Raw genomic sequence first — 26,574 nt, 5'->3', positions numbered from 1 at the left:
TAGATCCAAGAACTCATAGCTAGAAAACCTCATTTAAAATGACAAATGGCTTTTGCTAAAACAAACGAGGGGACCCCTCATCTTTGCATGGTTCCTTCCTTAAACCAGTTTCAGCCTAGAAGCTGATCCCAATGTCACAGCCTCACAGCCTTGCACATGACAGAAATCACCTCCTCCAGGAAACTGTTCAAAGAATCAAGATGCAAAACCATGAAAACAGGAAACTGTAAACTCTAAAGCTACAAGAGTTACCATCCTCACACCTGCCGGGGCATCCTGTGACAAACACATTCTCACTGCTTGAAAGAAAAAAAAAAATCACCCTTTTACTGGGGAATCACTCAAAAGCCATATGATGTGGGCGGCTGTCTAGTACATTCTTAATCCATCCCATTGCAGAGCTTTCTCACCCCCACAAGAAGCCCCTAGCCACCAGCAACCATTTCATACGCCCGACCCAGCCCGTCTCAACTCCAGCAATCCCAAGCTGCTCTCTGAACCAAGGATTTCGCTTCTTGTGGAAAGTTCACGTAAGTTGAGGGAAGGAGAATATACCCCTTCAGATATTGTGGGTTTTGTTGGTTTTTTTTTTAACTCTCTGTACCTTAACGTGTCTCAAATGATTCACTGTGCAGTTTTCCAGTTAGCGGACAACCCTCCCCTTGTTCATAGACTGATTAGTAGTTCTTTATTGGTGGATGTGAGGAGTGACCTTACTGTGGTTTTGCTGAGCTGTCGGGGAACCCTGGGTTCTCAGTCCATGCTAGGCAAATGCTGTGCCACTGAACTACAACCCCCTGCATGCCATGCATAGGTCTGCGTGCAGAGACATGCTTTGCATTTCTCTTGAGCATGTATACAGGGGTTCAGTGTGTGGCCCATGTGATAATTACACGCTTAGTTGCTAGAAATTTCAGTAGCTGATGTGACCTTCAGACGCCACCATCTCGAAGCATCCCACACCATGGTTATTTATTAGAGTGGTCAGATCACATGTCAGGCTTACCCTGGTCTCCTCTGAAACAGCAAAGGTGTGAGTGTTTGCTGAGACCTCTTTCAGTTTCGAGGTCACCATCCTTCCTGAGTCTGCGAGTGACCTTGATGCTCACTGTAAAGTAGAGGGACATTTCTTGTTAACGTTTGAGAAACCGAGAATCCTCTCCCCACTGCAAGCTAGGTTACCATTTCTTGGGTGAGCCATCTCTTCTGAGAGACCTTTGACTGTCGGGAGTTTCTTACTTGGGCATGTATCTTCACCTGCCTGCTTTACGTCAGAGTTGCAGAGCCACGGTGGGGTGCGAGGGTTCCTATACCAGTCAGTGTTCAGGCACTGTCCCGATGCCTGAGACAATTAACAGGAAAAAGAAAAATGGTTTATTTCGGCTTGCAGTGCTGGAGACTTCAGTCCTTCCAGACCAAGATCAATTGGTCGCAATGATTTGGGGCTGATTGTAAGCAGCCCATCATGGTGGTTGTGCGGTGGGCCAAGCTGCTCCCCTCGTGTCTGGGGGTAGTAGTGGAGGAGAGTGAAAACAAAGAGACCCAGTCCATTTTGAGAGCAACTCACTGTGACGCAATCACTAAGCCCCACCACTCCCCACAGTGCCAAGATAAAAGTGAGCCTTTGACTGGCGGGATGTTGAGAAATATACCATATCCAAACTCAGCAGATCTGTGCCCAACTTCCTTAGGGAGATAGGAGCAGAGAGAGAGCTAGGAGGGAACAGCCAAGGACTGAGCTCAGGGAATGAAAGAGCTAGATTCTACTACAGCGAGTGTGGTGACCCACGCCTGTAACCCCAGCGCTTGGAAGTGTATCCGGGTATCTACATGTGACATCTGAGAGAGAGGAGAAGAGTGAAGAGGACAGGAGACAGAGAGACAGAGAGAGACAGAGGAGAGACAGAGAGAGACAGAGAGACGGAGACAGAGAGAAAGGAGAGAGACAGAGACAAAAAGAGAGGGGGTGTGTGTCTGATTTTTCTTAAAAAGGCAAAGAAAAAATATCCAAAGAGTTACGCCTTCTAACACATCGCTCTTTGGTACATCTGAAGCCTCAGAGTACCAATGTCCGATAAAGTTCTCTGTAGCCTTTTCAACCCAACTCTCCCCCTCCCACCAGTATCTCTACTACCAGTATATCTACTACTGGTTTTGTTTAGTACAGTCCAAACATGAGGAGTCAAACTAGGAAATGTGGGGTGCAGGGGGCCCTCCCTCTCCTGGCTCTTCTGGCTTTCTTGGGTTCAGCACCATAGCCCAGGTATCACCAGTCTCTGGCTTGCACAGTGGTGGCTTTTCCACAGACCACTGTTACTCTTTGTCTCTGCTTTGACTTCCGAATCAGCATGGTTATTCCGCCCGTCTGTCTCTATCTGACTAGTCTCTTTGAAGAAGAAGCCAGAAGCAGAAACAGCAAGTGTTTCCTCTTGGCTCCCAGGTCTCAAAATACCTTCTCCTCAAAGCAAAAGACAAAAACGTTTGTTGTTCTGGCTGCAATTCAAGTTTTAGAAAACTTGAGCATGCCGTGTGCCTGTTCATATCATACTGAACTCCATTAATATATATACTATTAGCACCTGCTAACAAAATGATACACACATGATTATTAGTTCCTTATAGGCTATAGTCTTTTATTTTTTTACTTATTCACTTTACATCCTGCTCACTGCCCCCTCCTGGTAACACCCTCCCATAATCCTTCCCCCATCCCCCTCCTCTTCTGTAAGCAGGTGAACCCCCCCTCCCCCCTGGTATCCTCCCACCCTGGCTCTTCCTGTGAGGCTAGGTTCTTCCTCTGCCACTGAGGCCAGACAAAGTAATGGGCTCTGGTCTTTATAGAATATTCTAGAGTCTCTGAAGCAATGGTCATATGTTTACTTTCCACCTCTAGGATGAACCTTTGAGTAATGCTTACAAATATTGTTGAGAGGAAATGTTTTACACTAGATACGGAGGCACGCATCTGTAATCTGAGCGCTGAAGAAGCTGAGACATGCGGGTTTGTGGGGAGTTCAAGGCCAGCCTGGGCTACAAAGTGAGACTCTGTACAAACAAACAAAAACATAACAAGGAAGGGAAGGGGGAACAAGAGGAAACAAAGGAATGTGTTTTCACCAATTCTTTACTATCTTTGGTTTGGGGGGCTGTGGTAGACAAGATGTCCTTAGATGGTCCCCTCTTACTTGAGGCCACCTAAGGTCACGTGAGACAAGGTTGACAGGGAGCCAGAGAGAATGTGTGGTGGATGCTGAACCCCGCTTGTGGTGACAGTGACCACAGCTCTTCCAAAGCGCTCCCGGACCCAAACCTGTGTTCTCAGAACAGTTGCCTGCGGGGTGTGAAGAACATCTCCGAGCCCTCCCAGGCTCCTCAGGATCTATGTCTGCTTCCTAAGACTCTAAGTGTAACGGGCGCATCCAGGTGTGAAAGGTATCAAGGGGTTCTCTGCATTAGATTTAAGTTATTTAAAAATAGAAAGGCTGACTGGAAAAAAATGAGCAGAAGCTCCTGTGGCATCCACGGCATGCACCACATGCTAGGTAAGGGCTGGGCTGGGCGAGTTTAGTCTCCAGCATAAAGGCTGGAACTCTCTTGACTCTTCTAGTAGATTACTCAGGAAAAGAAAACAACATTCTTCTGACCAAGAAGAACCCTTGAGCTGAGGAAGGCTGTTCTTGAAGCGTGCTTGGCACGCCTGTTCCTGTGTACCCGATGGCGTGGCCATGACAACTGTCAATCTTTATTATTCTAAGCATTTTACATTTTCATTGTCTTTCACACCACTCAAGTGAGACGGATTGCCTCGACTTCCGCCACTTTCCGTCTTTTTAGAGAAGGAAATAACGGCACAGAAAGGTTAAGGAGTTTACCTAGGATCACACAGGCAGGAAGCGATAGAGCCAAGGCTCCAGAATACACAATGAGGAGACTCAAAGATGCCATCTATGACCCCTGCTTCCTGACAGTCACAATATTGAAGTCATCCTTCCCTTTAACTTGCTCCCAACCTGTGAAATAAGACAGATCTGCTAGGACCCAACACATGTGCTTAGGTTAAATATGATTATGTGTTGCACCTTACTAGATAACTCTCTATTCCCTCCACAGATGCTACCCTGGAAAAGCAAGATACCATGTTGAAGAGGCCCACAGGGCAAGGACTTGAAGACATCTCCAGCTAACAGCCAGCAAAGAGCTGAGGGCCTCAGTCCAACAGCTCTCAAGGAACTGACTTCTACCAACAATCATGGGAGTTTAGAGATGGACACTTCCCTAGAGTCAGCTTTACCTGTGCCAGTATCTTGATCATATCCTTGGGTAAGACTCTTAACTGATGAACCAGTTAACTAGTTTGGGGGTAATTGTTACACAACAACAGCTACCTAATTCATCCCCACTGGTGTGGAATCCCAGCAGGTCACTGACTTGCTGGCCATGCACTATCCCTGAATCCCTCGGTTTTCATTAGTTATGTGAGAGATGGACCTGTTCCATGTAACAGCTCAACACCCTTTGCCAAACAACCACTTACGTTTGGGTAAAGCTCTGGAGACTCTCTTTCTCTTCTTTACCTCAAATTTCTTTCTTTTTATTCTTTCTCTTTTCCTACATATAACAGAGAGTGAAAGGAAGAGTGTTTGCCCTGTGGGTCTTTATGTTCACGAAGGGAGGAAGCAGGCCAGCATGTAAATACATCATATGTCAGAATGTAGTAGGAATTGATGCAAGAGAGAGTGACAAGGTAGCCAGAAGGAAGTCAAGGGGAATGACTGAAGGGAAAACAGGAGTGACTATAGACAAAGAGGATGCAAAGACTATTGTACCCTGCCTAGACTGGGGATCCAAATGGACTTTATGGTAAAGGAAACCAGTTGTGACCTCAAACACCATGTCAGTCCTTTTAATCTATATGTGACACGACAAAGGCATGAGGCATTACTTATAAAGATGGTCTAATGGAAAATAACCAGTGCCATCGAGGAAAGATGTCTCAGTGGGTGAGCGGCTCAATAAATAAGTGTAAGGAAAAATTAAATAAATAAAAAAGAGTTTATGTAACACTGCACATCTCCCAGATTCTGCAAAAAGCCACCAAAACATGTCTGTAAGGTGTGACCCTCTGCAGTAGTCTGCGCTCCCCGTTGTGTGCTCTTGCACTGATAAAACTTCCTTCCTCTCTCTGTCTCCTCCCTGAATTCTTTCTTCAATAGAAACCGTGCCATACCTTAAGTTAAGATGCCAGGAAACACAGGTGTCTCCCACTCTGACCAAAACCAACCTAGGAAGAAGAGGGTTTGTTTGGTGTACAAGTCCCAACCACTGTTGATCATTGAGAAAGGTCAGGGCAAGAAATCAAGTAGAAGCAGAGGCAGAAACCATGGGGAAATGCTGTTGACAGGCTTGGTCTCCAGGCTCCTGTTCAGCTACCTCTTTTATACCCTCCAGGTATGGCACCTCCCACAGTAGACTGGGTCCTCCAACATCAACCAACCATCAAAAAGCCACAGGAATGTACCTATAGGCCAATCTGATGGAGGCATTGCCTCAATTCCTCAGTTAAGTTCCCTCCTCTCAAGTGACTCTAGCTTCTTTTAAGTTGATGAACCCTTCCAGCACACGCATTCATGCACGGATATGTAAAAACATTCATGTCACAAAAGATGGAAAAGGAAAAAAATTTCACATTCTTGAGGCATAAAGCACCAATGACAAACTTGGTAATGTTGACTCAAATCCCACAGCTCTCATCTTAAAGGGAATAAGAGGTAGTTCATTCTGGAGTCAGTTTTGAGTGGCCATGGCCCAGATTTTCGTTACCTCAAATTTCATGTTCCAATATGGAAGCAGTCTCATGAAGTTTTCTAGATTACAAAACAGTCATAAATCAAGGCCAGTTTAAAATACACTGGTGGGTACACCAGAGAGGCAGTCACTTGGGGGATCTGTTTCTGAGGTCGTCAGATGCTACATAATAGATTCCAAAGTCGATTAGCCCGGTGGATGTTAGCTCCAGCTTAGAGCTGAGCAAGGAATGGCTATTGGGAAGCAGCTGCCTAAATCTAGCCCAAAATAAGGGGATTAGCCTTTGGACCTGTAACATTCCAGTCTCTCTAATAGAGTAGCCATCATCCCTCCACCAGTCTTGACAGGGCTTCTGTCCAAGAGCTGTCACTCACGGTAAGAACAAGTTTGAGCAGAGGATAGAGGAGGTGAAAGAAAACCATTTGCAAATCCAAAGAACTACACTTCAAGTGAAGCAGCCGTGGGAACACCTGGGGAAAGGCCCAGTATGCCTACAGCAGAGGCACTCAAGGGAGGAGAGGAGGCAGAAAGTGTTCCAGGTCTGCAGTCAGCAAGAAGTGGAGTGAACCCCAAGCAAATGTGAACTGAGAGTCTGGGCCTTACCTATGACCTGAGACCCCTGAGGACCACTCAGGACAGCACCTTACAAGTAATAGGTTCACAATGAAGGTCCATGAAGGACAGCTGGAAGAGGGACTCCACCTTGTACATATGGGCAGCTCTCCGCTCCAGCATCAGGGTAAACCTGGCATAACTGATCTGACTTCAGATGTAATGTAATGTAAAACTGACTTCAGATGGCTGCTGTAAGGCTCAGCTCCACGTTGTATGCTGATAAGAGCCATTGTTTCATGACCAGAATATCTCTTTTGCATCTTTGATGTCATGCTTTTTGTTTTAAACTAAGGCTAGGCAAAGAGGCATTCACCTGTAACCCCCAGCATTTGATGTGTAGAGGCAGAAATGTCAGGCATTCAAAGTCAGTCTCAGCTACTTAATGAGTCTGAGGCCAATCTAGGCCATGTGAGATCCTGCCTCAACGAAAGAAGGGAAAAACATCTGGAAATAAGAAGGGATCTGTTGCGATGTGCTCTGTACAAGGACGATACAAAGCCCCACGTGACACAAAGGCCAAAGATGTTACTATCTAGCCCCATGTCAGCAGTCATGGCAAATGGACATGTGTGGCCTTAAGAACTCATCATCTAAAGTGTGGCTATGATCTGAATTTTCTCCACAGAGAGGAATTTTAAGACACATTGGTAGAAGTTAAAGCTGAGAGTTACGGAGAAAGATAAAGGAAAGTGTATGGGTAGATCTATGTGTGGCTGTCGACTGGAGTGGGGAGAAAAAGAAAAAGAGGAGGAGGGGGTGGAGGAAGGGAGAGTGAGTAAGAGAGATTGAAGGAGAGGGAGAGAGGGTGAAGGAGAGAGGGAGAGAGTGAGGGAGGAAGGGAGAGTGAGCAAGAGAGATTGAAAGAGAGAGGGGGAGGGAGAGAAGGAGAGAGAGAGATGGAGAGGAAGAGGAAGGGAGGGAGGAAGGGAGAGTGAGCAAGAGAGATTGAAAGGGAGAGGGGGAGGGAGAGAAGGAGAGGGAGAGAGGGAGAGGGAAAGGGAGAGAGAGGAAGAGAGAGAGAGAGACCTAAGTACCTTAACAATAGCTTGTGGTTGAACTTAGAGAATATAATTTACAGTTCATAGAGAGGCTGAGAGGCAAAGTCAAGCTTAGGCATTCAGCTGGCCTAGCACACTGGTATAGCCTCATTGGAAATACTTCCATTGTCTAAAAGAAACTGTGCAACGGTTGATGGCATGGGTGTTACTCCGTTTTAGGGATGAGGGAAAACTACCCATAAGGTCAAACGGAAAGGCCATGGGCATTCGCGGTGCAGCAGCTCCTTAGCTGTCCCAACACTCTTGTTCACATCACATCTCAGAAAGTCTCTATGCAGCCACCTCTCCCGTGGCTTTGATCTTGACAGAAATGCTGAACTTCCTTGGCTCTACTAGCATGGGCTGAGTAAGTAGCTCTTTTTTCTGCCCAGGTTTCCTTAATCCCCCCTCACACACCCTTTTTTCCTCCTCTGTTTTTTTCCTCAAATCAAATAAACTGACTCATCCTCCAGCTGGCTGTCTTGAGGAAGCGCTTTAATGCTTCAAGAGACTTCTGGTCTTATTGAAAAACATCCAGCTCACATCATCGGGGCATTAAAAACCCAGGGATAATGGGAGAGCAACAGATGAGAAATGTTATGTGAGTTCTAAAACGTCAACTTAAAAGGTCAGGTCCTGGAGAAGAGAAGCCTGGAGAAAAGGCAGTAGATTAATGACCCGGAACCCCCAGTAAGCCTCGGGGTAGGGAAGCCTGGAGACCGGATAAAGGGGGGCCACCTGTGAGAAGGCAGCAGATTAATAACCTGGAACCCCCAGAAAGCCTCGGGGTAGGGAAGAGCCTCATAACTCAAGCAGGTCCAAGGAGCAAAGCTGGAGTTGGGGAAACTGCGTGGCAGTCTACAAACCAGATCATCAGCCTCACCCCACCCCGGGGCTACACACAATATCCTTCAGACAGAGTTCAACTTCGGTTTAAAAAGAAAGAAATGAAGAGAGCACAATCTAGATGCATAGTGGTCCACGAGTCTGTCTCCAGGTTTCCAAACGACATCTCCAAGATGTCAGTAGCCTTAGCACTGGACTCTCCATGGGGCAGCCAGGAGACAGCCCAGCAAATGGAGACCAGAGACCCAATCCTAGAGCATCTAAACAAGGACAGGAGGAATGAGTTCCCCCAGCACCGGCACGCAGCATACAGACATTCGGTTCATTTAACTACCATTATGGATGCTGGCACAAACTGTACTCCAGAAGCAATGAGTAGTCTTCCAGACGAGGGATGAGTGAATGTATCCCATCGCCCATGAAACAGAAAAGGTGTTTGGGGTTTTTGTTTTGTTTTGTTTTGTTGTGTTTTGACTTTTGTAACCATTACTCAGAATGTGAATGAAACTTCTGTGGTTATTTTGAAAACATGGAAGCTACTACCATTGGTAGGTATTCACCATGCAAATACTGACAATTGAGCTGTCCCCTCAGTACGCTGACCCCAGGGACCCATACCATGAATGGGCGAGTTTGTTGGAGGCAGCTTCAAGACTTCCTCTTATTTTCAACCTGAAGAACCCCTGACTGGTCCTGTGCACTGGGCAGGGAGCGTGAGACTCTACTAAGACCTGCCAAATGGGCCTGTGTCTGTCTGTGTGCTCCCAAATGGGCCTGTGTCTGTCTGTGTGCTCCCGATGCACCATGTCTGTGTCTATGTGGTCCCTAAGTGGCCTTGAAATAAAGTTTGCTCTTCCGTGTCGAGGTGGGGGAATCCAAGGGAGTGAGGTCACCGAGATATCTGAATTGATCGGTCGCTTATCTTCCCCAGCACTAAAGGGAGTGCAACATCCCACACACAGCTCCGTTCCAGCTCCACTGACAGAGGAACTAAGTTGGAGAGTGACAGGGAGGTGACAGGGTCCCCTGCAACCCATAAAACCTCACAGCGGCACTACAAGGTGTGCAGGTCATCTAGGCTCACCCATGTGGTCTCCCGCCTGGGATCGCTCAGCATCCAGCCAAATTTCTCCCAAGGACAAGGTAGGCTGAAGACATTGCCAACCCCAAATGCTGTCCACTACCACGTGATGTAGTTACAAAGGAACCCCTATCATCCTCACAGGCCTCACACTTGGGATCACTGCCCAGAGTCCAAAGTCGAACCACCACAGAGTTGAAACCCACGCTGTATCCTTTATCCACCGCCATCTAAGCCACTCTGGCTCAGTGCCATCTTAAAGCCAGACCCACTGATACAATGTGTCCTGCTCTGGGTGCTGGTACCCAGAGTGGAGACTCCACAGGCGTTCCGCTATGTTGTATAGATGACCGGAGTACCGCAATGCTGGCTGCTCAGAGCTCCAGTCTGGCAGGAAGAAGACCTGAGGCTCTGCCAGTGTGGCTTCCTAGCCTTCAGCAGACGTGACCGAGGGGAAGCTGATACTAACATGGCTGACATGCCCATGTGTCTCTGTGGCCAGGCCTACAAGACAGAAGTCACTGCCTCCCACCATCACACACCTGACTGGACCACAACACCCACCACACTCGAGGTCTAACAGCCTGCAAAGTGGGCCATCTTCCTTCCTCTTTGGAGAACTCACTGAATAGCCATCCTTGCTGCTCACCTTTACCTAGTCCAACAGTCAGCTAGGTACCAGCTCAGCACCCTGGGCGAGCCTGCTGTGCAGCCATGCAGTCCCCAGAGCCCAGGCACACCGAAGGCCAGACCAACAGGAAATCAGATAACAGCCCCACCCACCACGCAGCCTGCTGTACAGCCAGTATCTGTGGGTACCCACAGCACCTGTGTGAACCATCTGCCAAACACACAGTGGCCCAAAGCCCAGCAAAGCCGTGCCACACCACCACAATTATAAACATAGTCAGCCCAGGCCAGAGGCACAACAGAGTCCACTCAGAGCCAAAGCTAAGGCCCACCACGTTCTGTGTGGGCCAGAGAACAATCTGACAGCCGCGCTTTCTGTTTTGACATGGAGCCAAGGTGAAAGAGTAAAGAACCAGAGTGTTCACATGCCCTTAATCACTTAACAGAGTGATGGCACACGCCCTTAATCCCAGCATTTGGGGGCAGAGAAGGCTGGATCTCTAGGTTCACGGTCAGACTGGTCTACACAGAGAATTGCAGGCAAGCCAGGGCTACCCTGTCACAAGAAAAGAAATTAAATTTAATTAAAAATAAGTAAGTAAACAGAGTGAAAGAAAGAAAAGCATCATTAAATCTGGTGTTCAAAACATGCAGCAGAAACCAACAGGGGAAGACCGCCAGCTGGGGTTCCCAGGAGAGTCCGGGGCAGAGCAGACTCCCACCGGAAAGGGCTCCCAGGCAGAAGCACAGAGAACTGTGGGACACAGGTGGCGGTGCACGCCTCTAATCCCAGCGCTCAGCAGGCCGACACAGGAGGACCTCTGAGTTGAGGCCAGCCTGGTCTACAGAGTGAATTCTAGGACAGCCAGGGATGCACAGGGAAACCCTGTCTCAAAAAAGCCAAACAGCAGGACAGCAGTGTCATCATAAAGGCTTACAAGATGTCCGTCAGAAACCACCCAGGGAAGCTCCACTAACGGCCAGCTACAGTGCCTGGTAGACAGTGTCTCAGGCAGGACAGGGTGTCTCCGGGTAAGGCTTCTGAGTAAAAGAACAACTAGCGTGGAGGCCTGCTTGGGCCATTTTGTCTTCAGACTCCATGCCACTCATGAGGCGAAGTTAGGTTCATAGTTACTGCTTTAACTGACACTGAAGAATGTTACTAAGACGACAAATGGTATGGTTGATTCACCTGTACCTGGTTATTTCGGTGTTCTGGAACTCCCCTATTCACCACCTGTCCACCGCCCCCCTTACCTCACTCAGAACCAATCGATTTTTGTCCAGTTAGCCAAAAATGCTGTAGCACTTCACTGCTTGCCTTTGAACTTATGAACCTGGTGTTCCTATAAAACCCTGCCCTGAGGACAAACTGGTGCCACAGTTTGGTTTTCCTTCCTGTGGACCTGGACATCCAGGACACGTTCAATAAACTATTCTTGCTTAACTGAGATTGACGTACATCTGGTTTGTGTGGCAATTCCCAGACCCCAACACTAGCAACCCACAGAGACAGCATTTCCACTATTGGGCACCCACCACACTCAGCAAACACTGAGTGTCTGGGGAGGTCACGCCAGTCGGCTGGAGTTCTCAACTGAGCTTTCTCTCCATGGCTGAACATCTGGCTTCTGCTTTTCACTGCAGGCACCTTGTATTAGCAATAGCAACCTCTACTGGAAATCATTTGCCTTCTAATGACTCGAAGGACACCTAGAGACAAACTCGAATTGGTCTGAAATGGGAAGCAGCTTCTCAGCCAACTTCTCAGTGAGCTCAGTGAGCACACGCCAATTTACCAACAAAACGTGAATTACACACTGCTAGTGTGCCCTGCCCTAGGAGCCATATACCTGTAGAGTGTGTGTGTGTGTGTGTGTGTGTGTGTGTGTGTGTTTGGTCTGTGGTGTGTGTGTGTGTGTGTGTGTGTGTGTGTGTGTGGTGTATTTGATCTGTGGTGTGGTATATGTGTATCTGTGTGTGTATGGGGTGTGTGTGTGTGTGTGTGTGTGGTGTGTATTTGATCTGTGGTGTGGTATGTGTGTATCTGTGTGTATGGGGTGTGTGTGTGTTTGATCTGTGGTGTGGTATATGTGTATCTGTGTGTATGGGGTGTGTGTGTGTGCGTGGTGTATTTGATCTGTGGTGTGGTATGTGTGTATCTGTGTGTATGGGGTGTGTGTGTGTGTGGTGTATTTGATCTGTGGTGTGGTATATCTGTGTGTATGGGGTGTGTGTGTGTATGGTATATTTGATCTGTGGGGTGGTATGTGTGTATCTGTGTGTATGGGGTGTGTGTGTGTGGTGTATTTGATCTGTGGTGTGGTATATGTGTATCTGTGTGTATGGGGTGTGTGTGTGTGTGTGTGGTGTATTTGATCTGTGGTGTGGTATGTGTGTATGTGTGTGTATGGGGTGTGTGTGTGTATGGTATATTTGATCTGTGGGGTGGTATGTGTGTATCTGTGTGTATGGGGTGTGTGTGTGTGTGTGGTGTATTTGATCTGTGGTGTGGTATGTGTGTATCTGTGTGTATGGGGTGTGTGTGTGTGTGTGGTGTATTTGATCTGTGGTGTGGTATGTGTGTATCTGTGTGTATGGGGTGTGTGGGTGTGTTGTTTTGATCTGTGGTGTGGTATGTGTGTATCTGTGTGTATGGGGTGTGTGTGTGTGTGTGTGTGAGATACGGGGCGCTTTATCTGTGTGTATGGGTGTGTGTGTGTGGTGTATTTGATATGTGGGGTGGTATGTGTGTATCTGTGTGTATGGGGTGTGTGTGTGTGTGTGTGTGTGTGGTGTGTTTGATCTGTGGTGTGGTATGTGTGTATCTGTGTGTGTGTGTGTGTGTGTGCTGCATTCTGTGCACCCAGGCACCCAGTATGTGAGTGTGTGTGAAAGAGAGAGGGGGGGTACATGTGTGGTGTGTGTGTGTGTGTGTGTGTGTGTGTGTGGGTGTATTTGATCTGTGGTGTGGTATATGTGTATCTGTGTGTATGGGGTGGGTGTGTGTGTGTGTGTGTGTGTGTGTGGTGTATTTGATCTGTGGTGTGGTATATGTGTATCTGTGTGTATGGGGTATGTGTGTGTGTGTGTGGTGTATTTGATCTGTGGTGTGGTATGTGTGTATCTGTGTGTATGGGGTGTGTGTGTGTGTGTGGTGTATTTGATCTGTGGTGTGGTATGTGTGTATCTGTGTGTATGGGGTGTATGTGTGTGTGGTGTATTTGATCTGTGGGGTGGTATGTGTGTATCTGTGTGTATGGGGTGTGTGTGTGTGTGGGTGTATTTGATCTGTGGGGTGGTATGTGTGTATCTGTGTGTGTGTGTGTGTGTGTGTGTGTGTGTGTGTGTGTGTGTTGCATTCACATGCCTATGTGGGTATATGTATCCACAGGAGGAGGTCAGAACAGGCTGCTTTTATGCTTTTATGACACACGCTAGAGTCATTAGGAAGAAAGGAGCCTCTGTTGAGAAAATTCCTTCATAAGATCCAGCTGTAACACATTTTCTTAATTAATAATTGATGGGAAGGCCCAGCCTATTGTGGGTTTGTGCTCCTGGACTCTATAACAAAGCAGGCTGAGCAAGCCAGGAAACAGCACCCCTCCATGGTCTCTGCACCAGCTCCTGCCTCCAGGTTCCCGCCCTGTGAGTTCCTGTACTGACCTCTTTCAGTAATGAGTGGCAATGTGGAAGTGTGAGCTGAATCAGCTTCTTCCTCCTGTTTGCCTTTCGGTTGTGGTGTTTCCTCGCAGGAATGGACCCTCTGACCAAGATAACGAGTGTCCTTCCCTTTCACCTTACTGTCTCAAGTCAAGGTCTTTCCTTGACTGTTGAAGCTGGCTGTGGAGCTGTAAGAGTGGAGCTGGCTGGGTCATGAGCCCTTGGGATGGCCTAGATCTGCTCCCCAGTGCTGACACCACAGGCGTACACAGCTATGCTGGCCCTTCTGTATGGGTTCTGATTCAAACTCGGGTCCTCATGCTGGGAGAGCCACTGACCACTCAGGGTCACTCGAGAGCTAGCATAATCTGTTCAGGACAACTCCTTCAGTGACTTGGATATCTCAGTAGGGCCCCGATTCTTAAAGGTCCCACACCAAACCACATCCAAGCCATAGCACAGAGCTCTAGTGTCCTACAGGAATCCAAGCTCTTGACAAAAGTACACTGTATTTGCCATATGCTTCCATACAGCAGGAGGTTTTCTTTTTTCTAAGAAGAATGAGATGGTTGTTTCTGCTTGAATGAGTTAATATTTTATCGCTAGGTAAAGAAGTTGCTCTTGTGACAAACATTGGTTAGGTCACCCAATTAGGAAGAAAATCCTAAATATCTACCATCACTAGTGAGAAATATATTTATTTTATGTATAGAAGTGTTTTGCCTTCGTGTGTACATGTGTACCACGTGTGTGCCTGGTGCCCTTAGAGGTCAGAAGAGGGCACTGGATTCCCCGGAACTGAAATTACAGCTGGTGTCGATAGCTACCATGTTGGTTCTGGGACCTGAACTCCAGCCCCAGCTGATGAAAAGGTCTGACACTCTACAAGATATAATGACACGCAAAAAACTGTATGTGTCATATCAGAACATAAGAAGGGAACAGTGAGCTTAAGAGTTACAGTTGCACGGGCTAGGGTGATAGTTCAGTGTGTACAGGGCTTTCTGTACAAGCATGAAGGTCTCAGCTCGGTCTCTAGAGTTCACATTTTAAGAAAAAAAAAGCGGCTGGAGAGATGGCTCAATGGTTAAGAGCACTGACTGCTCTTCCAGAGGTCCTGAGTTCAATTCCCAGCAACCACATGGTGGCTCGCAACCATCTGTAATGAGGTCTGATGCCCTCTTCTGGTGTGTCTGAAGACAGCAGCAGTGTACTCACATACATAAAATAAAGACTTTTTAAAAAAATTAAAAACAAAAAAAGCCAGGAGAGGTAGCACATGTCGGACTTCTCATCTCTGGGGAAGTGGAAAAAGGCAGATTTCTCTGTCTTGTTGGATGGTCACAAGCCCTAGGCCAATGAGAGACTCTGTCTCAGAAAATTAGGTAGACATTGCCTCTTGAGGAATAGCACTTGAGGTTGTTTTCTGGCCTCCAAACACACATGGGCACCCATGTGAGTGCATACATGCATGTGCACACACAAACATTATGATTACTTAAGCTGGTAATCAAAAGATCAAATTCCTTAAATGTTTCTCAAACTAAGTACCATCAGGAATGTATTAGAAATGCTGTTTGGTTCCATCTCAGACCTCCTGGCTAACATCCTGGATCTGTGTTCTAACGGGTGTAAATCATTTTGGGGCACACGGGATTTGGAGAAGCATTGCCTTGATGAATGCAGAAGTCACTGAGCACACAGAGCACAAACGTGCGTTCTGACTCTTTAGAGCTACTGTGGCTCTATTTTTTGCAGTATAAAAGTGCCCTGATGTGGGAGAGATAAGTAGATATGAAACTCTTGGCAGAAGCTGTGTAAGGGCAGCTGGAATGTGGGTGCCTGCCACCTGCCCTTACGGTTTTGTGGTTTGACAGCCTTAGAGACAGACCTGCCGCAGCCTAAGCCTTTTGGTTCCGAGCAGGATAAAGTACTTTAGTCAAAGTGCAGAAGAGGAAGTGTGTGCCTCCTCACGAAATTCTATTCTTGACCTTTTAAAAGGACAGAGTGGGGAGCTTTTTGTGAGGTGGTGGGGACAAAGGTGTCACTTTAGGACCCTACTTCAATTAATTTAATCTGTTCCTCCCCCTTTCAGAAGAGTTCCTGAGGTCAGGGTGTGAGGTCCAAGTTGAACCTCTTCCAGGACCTCTTGAATGAGACTCACGGAGGTGGTGGTTGATGCAATAGCAAGAGGAGTTTAATTCCGACATGTCAGGGTCCTCGCACTTCAAGGGAAGACGACCCTGAGCAGGATCTAACAGGGAGTTATGTACCTTGCAAACAATTGGGGCAGAATTCAAATAATTGGGGCAGAATTTGCTCAATGGTAACTAGGCAGGGTACTATGTGCATTTGGTGGAGCAAAACAACTTTCAGATCAACTCAGTGTACTGTTCAGGACTTTCCCAAGTCGGGGGTCAATTGGAAGCCACACGTAGCTTAGTGTGACAGTTTGGCTTGTAGCTGTTCCAGGAACTAAACCAGCTTTTTTTTTTCCTGGATGGGAGGGGTCCTTGCGCTCAGAGGTTTGTGGTGGGAATTTTCCCACTGGCCCCAGATTGGCCCCAACTCTGGTTCTTTCAAGGGTTGGACACAGAGTTTTCCCCAGGAGAAAGGAGGTGACACGGGGAGCAAGCTCCTGAACTTGGTAACTCAGGATCCTGTGGAAAACATTGAGGAGATGCTGCAGAGCATGTGACCCAGGCACTCTGGCCCAGAGTGCTTCTCCCTCTCATTCTTTAGTCACTGGCCTTCCCCTAACTAAAGTTATAAACTACAGCCAAATGCACATGGATGTAATGGTATCAAAGGAGTCATGGAGAGCTCTCCAGTCACACTGGTATATTCAAGGACAAATAACAGTGTCTAGCCCAGAATGTCAGATTGCCAAATGAAGACTCAGGCCCTGCTTTGGCAAAAAAAAGTTTACTTTGGTTTCTTCCTGAAGCAGCCAAGAAGTTCTGCAAATGTTATTAAAGCAGTGTGTGCTTGAGAGCAGCTAGAGGGTGAACCATTTCCAGCAGAGGTTGTCATTGTCTGTTCCTTGATGTAAAAAAACATCTACAGAGATTGTGGGAGCCTGATTTGATGATGGCATTTCTACCTGGTGCTATTTGCTCTTTTACTTGGAAGCCTCACCCAAGGGGGCTCTCTCTAGAACTCTGACTTTTAAGAGCTTTGCCAAGATGATTTCTGGCAGATGTTTTCAATGCCTGGGTAGATGATGTCTTGCTATGTATGTATGTATGTATGTATGTATGTATGTATGTATCACCTATCAATCTATCAATCATCTTTCTATCTTCCTCTCCTCCCTCTCTCTATCCATTCATTTACTTTGGCTTTTCTAACAAACTCGTTCATCCAAAACCAAAGGTGCGACCATTGTCTATCAGTCTCAGGAGCGTACAGACCATGAGGGAATAATGCTGCTGACTGAACTGTATTCATCCCACGTCTGTATACTGAACCCTAATCCTCAACATGACCAGACTTGTTGACAGAGCTAGTAAAAGGTTATTGGGCTTAAATAGGGTGGCCAAGGTACCCTTGGAAGCAAAGACACCGAAAGAGGATTCTCTCCACCGTGTGAGGAAGTTCAGCAGGAGGGCAGCCACCTGAGATCCAGGAAGAAAAGCCTAACAGGGAACTGAGTAATCTATCTCCTTGATCTTGGGCTAAAAGTTATGAAAAGTAAGTCCTGCCTGTCACAACGTCAACCTGAGGGTGCAGAAGCCACGCCCACTTGGCCTAGCATCTCAAAATCTCTCAAGGAGATCTTGCAAGATGCTTTCCAGTTAGGAAACTTTGATTTGAGGGTTAGGTTGCTTGATTTACATCTCCAGGGTATTTTAATCCTTTGGGTTAACTCTATGAAGACATCTCATTTAGAAAAATTTAAGGTGGCCACTCGAGTCCAGGTAGAGTAGCTCAGAAAAGATCATCACTGGTCCCTGTACAGGTTCAAGCCTAGACTTCCTCCTGTACTTGGGCAGAAGGATGCTTCTCTCTGTCTGTTCTGTGGTATGGGGACAGCAGTTCCTCTCCCTGAGACTGAATATGACACAAGCAGCTTAGCAGGCCAGCATCTCTGGCAAGCTGTGCTTCGGGGAGCACAGGGGACCTGTATGTTGGAACCCCCGAGGACTGCAAACCAGTGGCCACCCACATGCACTGGGAACAAATATTAGGAATTTTATTTGCTAAATGCTTTTTGAAGAACGCTGTAAAATGTCTACTTAAGGGATCCATTTCAACTCTCATTCTTGCATGAGCTATGGCATGCCAAAGATAATGGACTAGTGTGCATACTTAAATTATAAAAATGCATACGTTGGAAATACATTTTCAAATTCATTGTCAAAGGTCCTTCCCTGTTGGATCTATGTGACTAAAATATATTTAAAAAGTCATTTCTCGGGGTTGGGGATTTAGCTCAGTGGTAGAGCACTTGCCTAGCAAGCGCAAGGCCCTGGGTTCGGTCCCCAGCTCCGAAAAAAAGAATTAAAAAAAAAAAAGTCATTTCTCTCAGCTCTGAGGTGGTGGGAAGAGGAGAGCAAGATAAGGAGACCTAAAAACTAAAGGATTATTTTTTAAAAAATTCTGTCAAAAGAATGGCAGTGCCCAGAAGCTACTGCTCTTTGTTTCTGTCCTCTGTCCTCTGCCCTCTGCCCTCTGCCTTCTGCCCTAAGACATCGTGTTTGTACTCTTAGACAAAAAGAAGTCTATGTAACATTTATTTTTCTTTTTTTTTTTTTTTTTCATGTTTTTTTTTTTCGGAGCTGGGGACCGAACTTAGGGCCTTGCGCTTGCTAGGCAAGCGCTCTACCACTGAGCTAAATCCCCAACCCCTTATTTTTCTTAAAAGTTGAACTAATCCCATCTGGGCAGTGGTGGTTCATGCCCTTAATCTCAGCATTTGGGAGGCAGAGGCAGGTGGATCTGTGGTTTCAAAGCCACCCTGGCCTACAGAGAGATCCAAGACAGCCAGAGCAACACAGACAGGCTTATGTAACTTAACTGCACCCTGAAACAAACTTCAAATAAAAACTAAAGAGAACAAGGATGTGAGACGCCCGTGGTCATTCTGAGAAGTGAGATTTCTAGTAGTAGGAACAGCAGCAGTATAGACTTCTGCTTGCGGCCAAGATGGAATAAATCAGACCTGGTTCATGCTCTTGCTTCGGCTGCTAACATGCTTTAGAATGACAAGAGGGGAAGGGGTAAGTTGATTTCAGGTACCAGACAAGTGGTACAGTGATTCCAGAGAGAAGGGAATAACGTTTCAGAGCTCCACAACCGCCCACACTGAGTCCAGAGAGTGTCTAGCCCTGGCCTGGGGAAGAAGAAAAAGCCAAGGTTGGGTGGGGGTTGAGGGAAAGTTGATGGAGCTGGAAGGCCAGACGTGGCTTAGTGGGTAGAGCACTTGCTATGCAAATGTGAAGACCAGAACCCAAATCCCCAGTACCTATAAATGCTGGGCAGGTACGGTGGCCTCCTGGTGTCCCAGCACTTGGGAGGGAGAGTGGTTAGCTCGCTAGTCGGAGAGCTCCAGGTTAAATAAGGGACCCCCTCTCCACAAATAGAGACTAGTGGCAGAAGGGACCTGTTATCTGTGGGGCGGCGGGCTGTGAAAGCTACCTTGATTCCTGGTTGAGATAGGTCGAATCCCCGTGGACCCAGAGGGACGGCAGGAGCATTCCCGGTCTCCTAGGAGATCAGGCTCCTCCTACGTAGCTACAGCCCCCACACACCCCTGTAGAGAGGTTTGAGACAGACCAGTCACGTAGGGCAATGCTCCAAGCCCCTCCTCCACAGGTGAGGACGTGACCACAGGTCAAGTAGGCTCAAGACAGGTCAGTCATAGAAGCAGGACCACGCCCCCAAATATGTAGATGAGGTCTTCCCAAGCTCTCAGGCCAAACCAATCGGAAGTACCTGCTGACAGACCTTGACCCATCCAAAAACTGTATTTAAGAATCCTGTTCTGGGGCTGGAGAGATGGCTCAGAGGTTAAGAGCACTGAATGCTCTTCCAAGGTCCTGAATTCAATTCCCAGCAACCACATGGTGGCTCACAACCATCTGTAATGGGATCTGATGTCCTCTTCTGGTGTGTCTGAAGACAGTGACCGTGTACTCACACACATAAAATAAACTAATTTAAAAAAAAAAAAAAAAAAAAAGGCCCATCAAGCAGCCCAGCTCTTGCCTCTGACCTTATTTAAAGAGGAGGAGGAGGAGGAGGAGGAGGAGGAGGAGGAGGAGGAGGAGGAGGAGAGGAGGAGGAGGAGAAGAAGAATCCTGTTCAGAAGGATTAAAGGTGTGTGCAGGAATTATTCCATCATCGAGAGATTCTGTCGTAAGAGCTATAACGCTGCGGCTTGGGGAAGAGATCTGCTCTCCTGAGATGGCCGCCAGAAGCTCCCTTGCATCCCTTAGCCGACTAGTCAGTCCCCCTGCTGGCTCAGCCCACCCATCCTTTGGCAGTGGCTGAAAAGGAGGGGGAGCAGCACTAGCAGCAGAAGTGACAAAAGCTGGTCCCCCTCCCTTCCCGAGTCCTCTCCCCTTCTCCTGAATCCACACCTAGCCAGGCCAGAGATCTCCATGGAAAGCCTCCAGCACAAAGGCCAACAGTTATCCACTTTAGATCTACACACACATACACTAGAACCATAACATGCACTTATGCTCACACACTGAAACACGGGCACTCACATGGGTGAATATGACACATGCGCAAAATAAGTAACATAATTATTAAATATATTTCATGTTCTCAAGAAACGGGGGAAAGATATCAAGGCTGGGCATGGTGGTGAACACCTTTAATCACAGCACTCGGGAGGCAGAGGCAGGTGGATCTCATGAATTTGAGGCTAGCCTGGTCTATAGATCAAGTCCCAGGACAAACAAGGTTACACAGAGAAACCATGTCCTTGTGTGTAGGGGGTGGGGGGCGGGGGACAACGAAAAGATATTAAAATGTGACAGAGAAACCAAGAAGACTAAATTGAAATTCTAAACATGGAACGTACAATACTTACAACACGTAAGGTGAAAAACTTGATCGGAACAGGATCTCTTATGAGGTGTGGCAGAAGAAAACTGCAGTGGTCTTGAGGGCGCAGCTGTAGAGCTCCCAAGACAGAAGGAAAGTTGAGGCACAGTGAGGAGGACCCATCGGCTTCCAGATGGCGGAGTGCCCGAGGGGTTGGAACCCAGTAAGGAGTGGATGCCCAAACCACAGTAAAAGGAATGGCCGCTGGTTTCCTACGCTTGTGGAAATTGTACACCCACAGATCCAAGCTCAACAAAGAGCCCTGGGCACCAAATTAATAAGAGATAACTTCCTATACTACTTCAGATAGAAAGGGTCTGCTGGGTGCCAGCCAGAGGTGTCCACACAATAGTCAGGACAGCCAGCCAAACTGAAGCAGCCGCAGTCTTCATCCACTTTCTGTGACAATACAGGCCGGAGGCAAAGGGAAGCAGCCTCTTGGCGTCCCTTTCTCTCCCACAGATTAGCTCAACAGAAGTCAGAGTGCCGAGGAGGAGAAAACTACCGGAAAGGAACCCCGACTTCCAGGAGTTGTTCTCTACTGGCTGCACGTGCTATGGGGGGTGCACTGAATGTAAATTTAAAAAAGAACATTTTGAGACAACATTGTAAAGAATTTAGTGGATTTAAACACTAGAGATTGGCTAGTTATCTTGCCCAGAACAAAGCAAGCAAATGGCAGGGACAGAAAGACAGACTTAAGGGGCTAAGGAATAAATGGGACATTGCAGAATAAAGATAGAAAGTCTGCAGACATTGACTCGGTGGTAACTCTCGCGGAGAGTCTCCCAGAACCCACGGCAGACACAAACATCTGTAACTCCAGCTTCAGGGGCTCTAACACAATCTCCTGACTTCCTCGGGGACCAGGTGCCTATGAGGAGCACAGACATACATGCAGACATCTTTTTAAAAAAGAAAACAGAGAGTTTTAGACAATCGTAGCTCATCCGCTGATGAAGGATAGAAAGAAGGACCTCTGGAAGGACTGGGGAAGATGCCTCCCTTTCAGCTGGGAAGCTGGAGAAGGCTGATTGGTCCGTGACAACCAATGTCGAGGAAGTGGTGGGAGAAGCGGGCACTGAGCACTGGGGAACCACCCTTTAGAGGAAGAGTCTTCCCACTAGAAGATGGAAGGACGGATACCCGGGAACCCTGCGGTTTGCTGATAGGGAGCTGAGACCTAACCTGTGAATTGCTCTTTTAAGAGAGTAGAAACTGGGTGGGGGAACACCTGTTGGAAATGAGAAAAGTGGGACTGGAGAGATGACTCAGAGGTTAAGAACACTGACTGCTCTTCCAGAGGTCCTGATTTAATTCCCAGCAACCACATGGTGACTCACAACCATCTGTAATGAGATCCGATGCCCTCTTCTGGTGTGTCTGACGACAGAGACAGCTTACCCACATACATAAAATAAATAAATCTTAAAAATGAAAAGAAGATGAGAGAGGTGCTGGGCAGAGATTAGATGTGAGTGCAGGCCCTAAACTGCAGCCCACCTGAGGCTGGGGACTGACATTTTTTTCCACAGGCCCCTGATATCCTCCAGGTGTATGGGAGAACCACGTCTCACCTGGGCCGTTCTAAGCAGAAAAACGATAGTCACCGTCTCTTCTTTGCACACAACTACTTAACAAACCTCAGCCATCACCAACCCACCAACCCTCCCAGAATCCCAAACGTCAGGCAACTGCAGAAAGTCAGAAACCATCTGCAGCTCTCACAACCAGGCTCCTGCTAGAGCACGAGGCAAGTCGTAGTTACTTGCTGTGGGCGGTCTGAAGCAGCCCCATATCCTGCACCTGGCATTAAAACAAAAAACATTCTTATAATTTTTCCTTGTTTTTCAATGAAACCAAAAATTCCAAAATTGTCACTGCACATATACCCTTTGTCAAAATAACTGAATGTTTCTGCTTACCTGACACTACCCTTAGCTGTCATTCACAGGGAACCGCCTGCTGGGCTGTGGAGAGCACCATGGGAAAATGGGGGGGCTTCACATAGATCGGCTTAGGTGACTCTCATTTTGTTTCTAGACAGGGCACACACAGGAGAGAGATATACATATATATATATATAACATAATATATATATATATATATTAGATAAAGGATTCACTTGGGTGCAATGAAATCTGATTTGCATCGTTAGGTAAGAGATATATTAATATATGACTAATGGCCTAGAGCCTGCACGTCCACTCAGTCTCAGGTGTCAGGAGGTTTCAAGCCATCCTGTGTCACACTCAGTGATGTGTGACACACCCACGGGAAGGAAAGTACTCGGTACAATTGTGTGGCTAGCTCTCTGGGGTTCCTCTTTAGAGTCTGTGACGGTGTCTACCCACTACTTGGACAGCCTGCTTTTTAGAAGTTTGTTATGTGTAGCTAATCTAACGCTCACACAATAGACAGCATTTCTGCAAGTGAACTGAAAATTAAAGATGGTGCGTTAACAGCAGAACTGACACTTCTGCTGTTTATAAGAACACAGGAAATGTAAGGACAATAGGAATCTGCTCAGACCTGCAAGTCACAAAAAAAAAAAAAAGAAGCCACCATAGAGACAACTTTTTTTTTCACTGTGGGTCACAGCGACATATTAGTTAAACAAGTTGGGAAGCCGTTGTATCAGAATGGCATCTTCCTTAAGAAGAAGCATCTTACAACTTTTTTTCGGACATTGAGTCACTATTCATTCACGTGGTTCTTTACGAAATTTCACAAGTGTTGACAATTGATAGAAATTGCTTCATAAATTCTTAAAAGGATGAAAAAACCTGGCCTTCCTTGCTGCACTATGTTGGTGAATTAAAGTATATTCCTTAGCTAGCAGTTGTTAGACTAATTATTAGATGGTATTAAGAAAAACTGCTGAAGGGCTAGAGAGATGGCTCAGTGGTTAAGAGCACCGACTGCTCTCCCACTGAGGTCCCGAGGTCCTGAGTTCAAATCCCAGCAACCACATAGTGGCTCACAACCATCTGTAATGGGATCTGATGCCCTCTTCTGCTGTGTCTGAAGACAGCTACAGTGTACTCAGATACAAAATAAATAAATAAATCTTAAAAAAAGAAAAAAGAAAAACTGCTGAAGACTAAAAAGGGTCACACTTCGCAGTGATCACTGTGAAGCAATCGCCTCCTGTTTTATGCCGTGTGCTGTGAAGGACAGCTGTTTCCAGTGTGTCCTTTTCAAATGTGAAATGCAGGAGTCACAGAGCCATACACTCAATAATAACTCACTAATAAAATAAGGCTGTAGTACCCAGATTTTGGGTTCTAAATCATTCTAACAAAGAAGAAACCAGGAGCTTTGGAGAGGTGACTGATTTCCAGTCTGGGCAGGGACAGCACAAACTCACGGGAAAGAGCCCGTGACAATCAGAAGGTGTGCAAGGCTTGGGCACATGCAGTCATGAGAGCGCTGCCTAGCCATGAAGAAACTGGAATCAGCCGACATGTTCATAAATTCTTCAGATTAAATGTTTCAGACACGTTAAGCTCAATTTTCACAAAATAAAAATGCAACCTTTTTCAATTAGTCTTTTTTTTTAATAGAAAAACTTTTACACAATACATTTTTGTTATGTTCCCCCCAACAGTTCATCCCAGATCATCCCTACCTCCCTAACTCTGTCCCTTTTCTCTCCTTAACAAACAAAACACCCAAAGACAGAAATCAAAATATACAAGAATTAAAAAAAAAAAAAAACAAACCACAAAAACAGTAAGATTTTTTTAAATGCCAAAGCAAAAGGAGATAAAAAGTTACAAAAACACCACTGTGTTCTGGGTGTGAGGCCTACTCTGAAGTGTTCCAGTGAGATTTCGTGGGGGAAAAGTTTCTTTTCCTTTACCAACAGGTATCAATCGCAGGTAGCTTCTTGGTTAGGGGTTATTGTCTGTTAGGTCTCAAACCCAGGACAAATGGCTGAGACGCCTATGACTAGATCAAAGCAGACTCTGGCCACCAGGTTCTCCCAGCATCCCTGAGACCCTACATGTTACTGGGTCCTCATGACTGGCATACCTGTCCCCTACCCTAAACTTCTCCAGCCCAGGGCCCGGACTGATCTGCCCTCCCCCCCCAAGCCCCCCCTCCCCGCTTCTCCTCCCTATATAACCCAGCCACTTTGGCTACACTGGCCCTTTTTGGGCCTCTTGCCCTCTTGGCTGCCGCTCCTGGGTCCCATGTCCCTCTTGCCTCCTGACTCTCCTCACATGGCTACTTCGGTTTGCCCCATGTCCACTCTGGACTCTTCCAGATGTCTCTGCCTCTGGCTACCCTCTCCCTTGTATCTATAATAAGAACTTCAACCCTTCAGGAGCAGTCCTGTCCTACATTTCTTTTTTCTTTCTTTTCTTTTCTTTTATTTATTTATTTATTTTTTTTTAATTGTTCACTTCCTGCTCTCAGTGTCAGGATCCCATTGGCCGACAGTGTGCAGGTCCTGTGTGTGCTGCCAGTCTCAGAGTTGATGTGCCTATCAGTCCTGCTCTGTCTGGAAGACACTGCTTCCTTGTAGTCCTCTGTCACCTCTGACTCGTGCATCTTTCTGCCTCCTTTTTGGCATAGACTCTTGAGCCTTGAGGGGAGGGGTTTGGTGAAGACATCCTGGTTAGGACTTTAGCTCTGTACCTTGTCTAGCTGTAGATCCCTGTGTCTGTTGTTCTAACTCGGAGGTTCTCAACCTTCCTGATCCTGTGACCCTTTAATACAGCTCTTCATGTTGTGATGCCCCCCAACCATAAGATTTTTTTATTGCTACTTCGTAACTGCAGTTTTGCTACGCTTATAAATTGTAACATAAATGTCTCTTTTCAGATGGTCTTAGGCAATTTTTGAAAAAGTATCAACAGCCAAAAGTTGAGAACCACTGTTCCAACGAGTTTGTAAGAACTCTTGGACAGTGAGAAGTAGAAATTTTAACAACCTTAAGTATGTGTCACTGGGAAGTTTCTTCAAAATGACTTAGTAGCCACTAACAAAAATGTTCTTCCTTTTGGATCCATAGATCTTCTAGGATTATTACAGTAGCTAGGACAACTGTTAAAACAAGACAAGACACTCAAACCCAAGATCGTTGGATGACAAAAATGAATCAACCCCCAAGATGGTTTGACTCATGAAATGAATCTAAAGTGCTTAAGAACAAGTCCTAACAGCCAGAGTTACTAAAATCATTATTTGCTTAAAATGCAGATTTTTATGGTAGTCAAAGGCTAACCCAAGCCCATGATAATGAAATAGATACAACCTCTTTACAGTTAAAAAAGAGAGAAAGATGTTCTTTGGCGGCTCAGGTTGGCTCTCCACTCCCGATATAATGGGAGCCTTCTGCTAACTACCTGCTGAGATTACAAGTGTGTGCTACCATGCCCAATTCAATTATTTCATTTTTGCCCCCACAGGGTAGTGAACCTAGGACTTCATGAATGCTTGTACAGCAGCTGACGAAGTCCTCGAAGTCCTCATCTGTCTTCTTTAAATTTTATTTTACATATTTCCATAGCGTAGTCTTAAGGTATGTAGGTAACTAGCCTTCTCAAAGGCAGGGTTGAACTCTTTACGGATAGGTGGCAGGGAACCATAATCTGAGACTACCCCAACCCCTAGGAGGCCAGTGCCCTGAGAATGTCGCCTCTCCGCGCACTGGAAACCACCTGCCTCACTGATACATTGCTGCTCCCAGCAACTGAGGGTTCCCGACCCCGTGAGTCCCCACACTAGGTTCCAAGCTCAGAGACCCCTGGGGGAAACAAGCGGCAGTGAGAGAGGGAGGGAGAGAGGGAGAAAGGGAGAGAGTAGAGAGGCAGGGAGGAAGGGAGG

General features: G+C 46.7%; 1 long non-coding RNA gene across 1 annotated transcript; it reads left to right on the top strand.

Annotated features, from left to right (window-relative positions):
- The first annotated feature begins 362 nt into the window (after positions 1 to 362).
- Positions 363 to 11,461, top strand: LOC116897980. The gene is made up of 4 exons (XR_004387632.1): positions 363 to 530; positions 4,111 to 4,320; positions 9,235 to 9,446; positions 9,529 to 11,461. It is a non-coding gene; the product is annotated as an uncharacterized LOC116897980 (long non-coding RNA).
- Positions 11,462 to 26,574: the final 15,113 nt, after the last annotated feature.

The sequence above is a fragment of the Rattus rattus genome, chromosome 4, assembly GCF_011064425.1.
Source record: "Rattus rattus isolate New Zealand chromosome 4, Rrattus_CSIRO_v1, whole genome shotgun sequence".
Taxonomy (NCBI): Eukaryota; Metazoa; Chordata; class Mammalia; order Rodentia; family Muridae; genus Rattus; species Rattus rattus.
This window is presented reverse-complemented; position numbering and strand designations above follow the sequence as displayed.